This window comes from Aspergillus oryzae, mitochondrion (genome assembly GCF_000184455.2).
Source record: "Aspergillus oryzae RIB40 strain RIB 40 mitochondrion, complete genome".
Lineage (NCBI taxonomy): Eukaryota > Fungi > Ascomycota > Eurotiomycetes > Eurotiales > Aspergillaceae > Aspergillus > Aspergillus oryzae.
The window spans coordinates 20,491-29,202 of NC_008282.1; the positions used below are offsets into that span (position 1 = coordinate 20,491).

At 23.5% G+C, this 8,712-nt stretch overlaps 2 non-coding genes across 2 annotated transcripts; both read left to right on the forward strand.

Annotated features, from left to right (window-relative positions):
- Nucleotides 1-3,163: 3,163 nt before the first annotated feature.
- On the forward strand, nucleotides 3,164-3,234 carry AO090002t00024. The gene has a single exon. It is a non-coding gene; the product is annotated as a tRNA-Cys (tRNA).
- Nucleotides 3,235-6,935: 3,701 nt separating this feature from the next.
- On the forward strand, nucleotides 6,936-7,017 carry AO090002t00025. The gene has a single exon. It is a non-coding gene; the product is annotated as a tRNA-Asn (tRNA).
- The last annotated feature ends 1,695 nt before the right edge of the window (nucleotides 7,018-8,712 follow it).

The window sequence follows — 8,712 nt, forward strand, 5'->3', positions numbered from 1 at the left end:
AATATATTGTAGAAGGTGTTCTTAAATTAGGTGGTCAAACATCTAAGAGTTTAGATAAAGGTACTGTAGAATTAATAGGACCTTATGGTTTAGAAAAAGGATTATTAGCTTTAAGTAATAGTATAGGTAAATTAAGTACAGGTATTGTAACTACTTACGCTCTATACATTTTAATAGGATTAATATTCTATATTACTCTTTTATATTTCTCTTATAATGATAATAACTTATTAATATTAGTTATTTTTACATTATTTGCTTTATTAAATAGTAATAATACTTCGCTTAAAGAAACGAAGTAATATATACATATATTTTGTTTAATTTAAATTTATTTAAGAATATGATATGCTTTTATCCTCAATATTCTGTTTATTATTATCTAATGCTTTGTCTTTTAGACGTGATACTGCTATTCTATATAGTAGAATTGGTATAATAGCATTATTTTATTGTATCTATTTATCTTATAATAATTTATTTATAACATATTTAGATAATGGAATTGGGTTATTTAGTGGGTTATTTTACACATCTTCTATAACACAAGTATTTCATATATTAATATTTATAATCAGTTTATTGATATTGAATATGACAGGTTTTTACCCAAGAAAACTTATATCTAGTGAATATATGAGTTTCAGTAAATTATTATTTACAAAATTACAATTTGTTAAAAATTTAACTGTATCTAATATTATATTAAAAAAAGGAGAACAATATACAATATTAGAATATACATTAATGTTATTTTTTATAATAACAGGAAGTGTATTATTAATATCAAGTAGTGATTTAGTTTCTATTTTCTTATCTATAGAATTACAAAGTTATGGATTATATCTATTATGTGCTATGTATAGAAATTCTGAATCTTCTACTTCAGCTAGTTTAACTTATTTTTTACTAGGTGGATTATCTTCTTGTTTTATTTTATTAGGTATTGCATTAATTTATGCAAATTTAGGTGTTACATATTTAGATAGTTTTTATGTTATAAATAATTTAGCTGGAATAGTAAATGATCAAGAAATAACAACATATATACCATATTGTTTATTATTAATATCTGTAGGATTTTTATTTAAAATATCAGCTGCACCATTCCACTTCTGATCTCCTGATGTTTATGATGGTATACCTACAATAGTAACAACTTTTGTTGCTATAATAGCAAAAATATCAATATTAACTCTGTTATTACAATTAGTTCATTATACTAATAGTATATATATAACAACTAGCTATTCTTGAACTACAAGTTTATTAGTTAGTTCTTTATTATCATTATTAATAGGAACTATTTTAGGTTTAACTCAGTTTAGAATTAAAAGATTATTTGCTTATAGTACAATTTCTCATTTAGGTTTTATGTTATTAGCATTAACTATAAATAGTGTTGAATCAATACAATCTTTTATTTTCTATTTAATACAATATAGTTTATCTAATTTAAATGCCTTTATTTTATTAGTAGCTATAGGTTATAGTTTATATGCTTATAACGATAAAAATATAAACCATAACAATTTAATAGATAAAAATAATTCACCTATCCAATTAATAAGTCAGCTTAAAGGTTATTTCCATATAAATAGTATGTTAGCTTTAAGTTTAACTATAACTTTATTCTCATTTGCAGGTATTCCACCTTTAATGGGATTCTTCGCTAAATTGATGGTGTTCTCTGCTGCCTTACAAGAAGGATTTATTTTTATAACACTTATAGGAGTTTTAACTAGTGTTATTAGTGCAGTTTATTACTTATATATTGTTAAAACAATGTTCTTTGATGGACATTCATATACATACTTTAATAAATTAAAAGATCTTAAAATACCAGCACTTATCTTACAAAAAGATAAAATTGTAAATAAAATATACTTTGATTCAAAATTTGCTTTATCTAGTTCTTTAAGTATAACTATCTCTATATTAACATTAATTATTCTTTTATTCATGTTTATGCCTAACGAATGATTACATATGACTAATATTTTATCTATTATATTATTTGTGCCAAGTAGTATATAAATTAAATATTAAAAACTTCGCCCTTAAGGGCGAGGATACTAAAAAATAAGAAATTAAATTTTATTTTTTTTTTACTTTATATAAGTTATTATATATTTATATATATAATAATTTGATTAATTTGATAAATGAATTTTTTTATATAATAATTATGCGAATTAAAAAACACTTATATTTTATTTATAAATGAGAATTTTAAAAAGTCATCCCTTATTAAAATTATTAAATGGATATTTAATAGATTCACCACAACCAGCTAATATAAGTTATTTATGAAATTTTGGATCTTTATTAGCTTTATGTTTAGTAATACAAATAGTAACAGGTGTTACATTAGCTATGCACTATACACCTAGTGTATTAGAAGCATTTAATTCTGTTGAACACATTATGAGAGATGTAAACAATGGTTGATTAGTACGTTATTTACACGCTAATACAGCTTCAGCTTTCTTCTTTTTAGTGTATTTACACATAGGAAGAGGTTTATATTATGGATCATATAAATCACCTAGAACTTTAACATGAGCTATTGGTACAGTTATCCTTATAGTTATGATGGCTACAGCCTTCTTAGGATATGTATTGCCTTATGGTCAAATGAGTTTATGAGGAGCTACAGTTATTACTAACCTTATGAGTGCTATACCTTGAATAGGTCAAGACATAGTTGAATTTATTTGAGGAGGTTTCTCTGTAAATAATGCAACATTAAATAGATTCTTTGCATTACATTTCTTATTACCTTTTGTATTAGCTGCATTAGCTTTAATGCATTTAATCGCTATGCACGATACTGTAGGATCTGGTAATCCTTTAGGTATATCTGGTAATTATGATAGATTACCTTTTGCTCCATATTTCATATTTAAAGATTTAGTTACTATCTTTATTTTCTTTATAGTATTATCTATATTTGTTTTCTTTATGCCTAATGCTTTAGGAGATAGTGAAAATTATGTTATGGCTAATCCAATGCAAACTCCACCTGCTATCGTTCCAGAATGATACTTATTACCTTTCTATGCAATTTTAAGATCTATACCTAACAAATTATTAGGTGTTATTGCTATGTTTGCTGCAATATTAGCATTAATGGTTATGCCTATAACTGATTTATCTAAATTAAGAGGAGTACAATTCAGACCTTTAAGTAAAGTAGCATTCTACATATTTGTAGCTAATTTCTTAGTATTAATGCAAATAGGTGCAAAACACGTTGAAACTCCATTTATTGAATTTGGACAAATTTCTACAGTTTTATACTTTGCATATTTCTTTGTAATAGTACCTGTAGTTAGTTTAATCGAAAATAGTTTAGTAGAATTAGCTACTAAAAAATAAAAAGTTATTATAATTTATATATTTTTTATTACTAAAAATTATATAAGGAGCTTGAGCAGAGGGTTCTGCGTTTCGATTGCAAATCGAAATAAAGGGATTCGAGTTCCCCGGGCTCCTTTGTATATAAATTATTAATTAAATTAATAATAATATATGAAATAGGTGAAAATTATAAGATTTTATAATTTAAATTTGTATTATGCAATATAGATAATTCTTATATTAAATAAATTAATTAATTATCTATAATTATTGTTTAGATGTTAAATACAATAATATTTAATGTAATATTATTATTATTAAAATAACAAAAATAGTAGGTAATATATAATAAAGATATTTTACTTTTAAATTACACATAGATATAAAAATATATAAATATAATTAACAATACTGCACGTTATTTAATATTTCTTTAATATATTTATATATTTTTCTTTATGTAAGTAAAAAAAAAATAACATATGATATATTTAATATCCGTACTTGAAGGATTATTAGTAATAGTTCCTGCTTTATTATCTGTTGCTTTTGTAACAATAGCGGAAAGAAAAACCATGGCTAGTATGCAAAGAAGATTGGGTCCTAACGTAGTAGGTTATTATGGTTTATTACAAGCATTTGCTGATGCTTTAAAATTATTATTAAAAGAATATGTAGCACCAACACAAGCTAATATAATTTTATTCTTCCTTGGACCTATTATAACTTTAATTTTCTCTTTATTAGGTTATTTAACAGTTCCTTTTGGTTCAGGTTTATTTATATCTGACTATAGTTTAGGTTTATTATATATGTTAGCAGTTAGTTCTTTAGCTACATATGGAATATTATTAGCAGGTTGATCTGCTAATTCTAAATATGCATTCTTAGGATCATTAAGAAGTACAGCTCAATTAATTAGTTATGAATTAATATTAAGTTCTGTTATATTATTAGTTTTATTATTAACAGGTAGTTTAAATGTTATTACTATAGTAGAATCACAAAGAGCAGTAAATTTCTTATTTCCATTATTTCCTTTATTTTTAGTATTCTTTATAGGTTCTATAGCAGAAACTAATAGAGCTCCTTTTGATTTAGCTGAAGCAGAATCAGAACTTGTTAGTGGTTTCATGACAGAACACTCTGCTAGTATTTTTGTATTCTTCTTCTTAGCTGAATATGCTAGTATTGTATTAATTTGTGTTTTAAATAGTATTTTATTTTTAGGAGGTTATTTAAGTATTATTCCTTTAGATTTAATTTTAAATGTTTTAAATTTATTTTTTGATGTAAATAATACTATTTTATATGATATATTTGTACATATTTCTTCTTCTCCTTTAAATTTAGCTTTAAAAACAGCTTTTTTAATATTTGTATTCATTTGAGTTAGAGCTTCTTTCCCTAGAATACGTTTTGATCAATTAATGTCAGTTTGTTGAACTGTTTTATTACCAATCGTAATAGCTTATGTTGTTCTAATGCCTTGTATTGTATATGGATTAGGTATTATTCCTATAAATATATCTTTATTATAATAAAAAAAAACTATGACAATGGCAATGATAATGAAAACAATAAATTTTTTTTCTTTAATTATATCAAATAGTAAAAAACTAAAAGGTTTTTATTCTTCTTTAACTAATTTATATAAAATATATTTGGATGTTTTATTTAATTGTTTAGACAATAATACTAAAATTAAATTAAATATCTTTTTTTCACAGTTAAAAAGATTACTATTTATAGGTTCAATTCTAATAGAAATCATACAATTTCTAAGTTTAGCTTTATTTCTTTATAATTTATTTAAATTCTCCTCTATTGATATTTTTTTATCATGATTAATTTATTCAAAAATAAAATCTTATATATCATCCTTGATTAAATCCTATATAGTAAATGTTATTTCATTTATTATTGATAATAACAATTCAATTGAACAAGTATATAATAAAGTTTTTTATAAAATTTTAAAAGATCATTATAAAAATATAATAACAATTAATATAATATTAATATACTTTAGTTATAGCTATAAATCTTTATTTTTTATAGCTATAGCTGGTTTAATTTTAGGTTTAACTTTACTATATCTTTCTACAATGTTATTTATATATATAAATTTTATAAATAAAAATATAAATAATAAACCTATTATTTATCTATTACTTTTAATAATGTCTCTAATATTAATAGTTTTTTCTTTATTAATAATAAGATCATCACTTATCTATATTAATGATTATATAAGAGTAAAAATAAACGGATCAAATCCTACACCTAACACTGGACCACCCAATCCGGGTGGTCCACCTGGTAGTGAAGGAGGAACACCAAGTGGTCCAAATGGTCCATCTGGTGATCAACCTTCAGGAGGTCCATCAAGACCTCCAGGAGGTAATGATAAAACTTTTTATAAAACTAAGAATATATCTAAATATAAAAGAAAAACTTATGAAGAAAATCGTGAAGCTAAAAGAAGAAGAGATGAGAGGGATGTATTATTACATGAAGAAAATCCAGAGGCTTATGATGAAAAAGTGGAAAGATATAAGTTTAATAATAGAGCAAAGCGTGTTATGACTTTAGATGAATATGAAAGAAGGAAAAAACTACGAGAAAAACGTGACGCAGCTAATATGCGTAATAGATACAATAGTAGTTTTGATTTAAATTTAGAAGGACGTTCTGCTAAAGATTTAGAAACTATGATTGCAGAAGGTAATAGAATACGAGAAGGATATATTGAAGGTAATCTACCTCAGATAGAACAAAATCCTCCTGTTCCACATTATGCACAGGAGACAGATCAAAATCCTCTTGTGTCACATAATGAAAATATATCTCAACCACAAGGATTTATAGAGAACCAAAATTATCCTACACATGATTCACGATTCTCTTATACATTACAAGAGAATGATGTTATACCTTATAACTCTCAATCTCAAACATATTTGGATTATTCAATGCAAAATCCACCTATGAATTATTCGTATAATAATCCTTACTTGAATGATTATAATAATAATCCTTATTTACAAAATAATCATAATAATCCTAATGTACAAAATAATACAATAAGTGATAATTATACATATAATAATCTTTATACACAAAATAATCCTTATACACAAAATAATCCTTATACACAAAATAGTGCAATAAGTGATAATTCTATATACAATAATAATAATCCTTATACACAAAATAGTGCAATAAGTGGTAATAATATATATAATAATCCTTATACACAATATAATACAAGAAGTGGTGGTAATACTGTAACTATTACTACAAATAATCCTGTAGTAACTTCTACAAATAATCCTGTAGTAACTTCTACAATTAATCCTGCAACTAATGTTAATATAACTGATATACTTAACACTACAAAAAACTCAGCAAATACGGAACATAATAGAATTAATATATCAGACATGCTTAATACACCTAAACAACCAAGAAGAATTAATATATCAGATATGGTTAATTCACCAAGGCCAGAATCTAATAAAATTAGAATGAAAGATATATTAAATCCTTAATATTAAGTATTGTTCTATATAGAGTTACATTAGTTGTTTACTTTAAAGTTAAAAGCTATTAACTTTTTGGTAATTTAATGTTAAATTAATTAACTTTATGGCATACATAAAGTGTAATATATAAAATATTATGTAGTATTTTATTAGTAGTAAATAAAAAAAAAAATTTTTTTAAGTAGATATGTCTTTATTATTATTATTAATACCTTTAATAGGAGTAGGTTTAGTAACAGTAGAGGCAAATTATGGTTTATCACTTATAAATAATATAAGAATAAAATCTATTGCCTTAACTACTTCAATAGTTAACTTAATTGTATCATTAGTTATGTTTATACTATTTGATTTTAGTAGTAAACAATTTCAATTTATTGAAGAGCATTATCAAATAAGTTATTTTGATATATATTTAGGTGTTGATGGTTTATCAATATACTTTGTATTATTAACAACTATAATAATGCCTATAGCAATATTATCAAATTGAAATTCAATAAAATCTCAAAATGTATTATCATTTGTAGTAATAATGTTATTATTAGAATCATTATTACTAGCAGTCTTTTTAGTTTTAGATGTATTATTATTTTATATATTCTTTGAAAGTATTTTACCACCTTTATTTTTATTAATAGGATTATTTGGTTCAAGTAATAAAGTAAGAGCTAGTTTTTATTTATTCTTATATACTTTATTAGGATCATTATTTATGTTATTATCAATAATAGGTATGTCTTCTATAATGGGAACAACAGATTTTGATGCTCTATCAAAAGCAAACTTTAACTATATAACTCAATTATTTTTATTTTATGGAATATTTATAGCTTTTGCTGTAAAAACACCAGTAATTTTTTTAAATACTTGATTATTAAAAGCTCACGTTGAATCACCATTATCAGGAAGTATAATTTTAGCTGGTATAGTTTTAAAATTAAGTTTATATGGTATATTTAGATTAATGTTACCTTTATTACCTAAAGCTTCTATAAATTATACTTACGTAATATACGTAATAGGTGTAATAACAATATTATATGCTAGTTTTAGTACATTAAGAACAATAGATATTAAAGAATTAATTGCTTATTCATCAGTATCTCATGCAGCTGTTTACTTAATAGGTGCATTTAGTAATACAATACAAGGTATTGAGGGTTCAATAGTTTTAGGATTAGCTCACGGTTTTGTTTCATCAGGATTATTTATTTGTGCAGGAGGAATTTTATATGACAGATCATCTACTAGATTGATTACATATTACAGAGGTATGGCTCAAGTTATGCCTATTTTCTCTGTATTATTCTTCATATTAGCTTTAGGAAATAGTGGAACTCCTTTAACTTTAAATTTCTTAGGTGAATTCATGTCATTATATGGAGTATTTGAAAGAATGCCTATTTTAGGTGTTTTAGCTAGTACTTCTATAGTATTCTCTGCTGCTTATACAATATTTATGTATAATAGAATAGTATTTGGAGGTTCTTACTCTCTTTATTTTGTAGAGAATATAGGTGATGTAACTAGAAGAGAATTTATAATGTTATTAGTATTTGTAATACTAACAGTATTATTTGGAATATATCCAGCTCCTATATTAGATGGTTTACACTATTCAGTTTCTTCTTTAATTTATAATGTAAATTAAAAAATTATTAATTTCTAGTATAATAATTTATATAAGATAAAAAGCTAAGCTTTAAAATTATATGATATCTGTTAGATATATATATATATATATCTTATATTCTTATTAGCTCAATGGTAGAGCAGAATACTTCTAATATTTTGATCC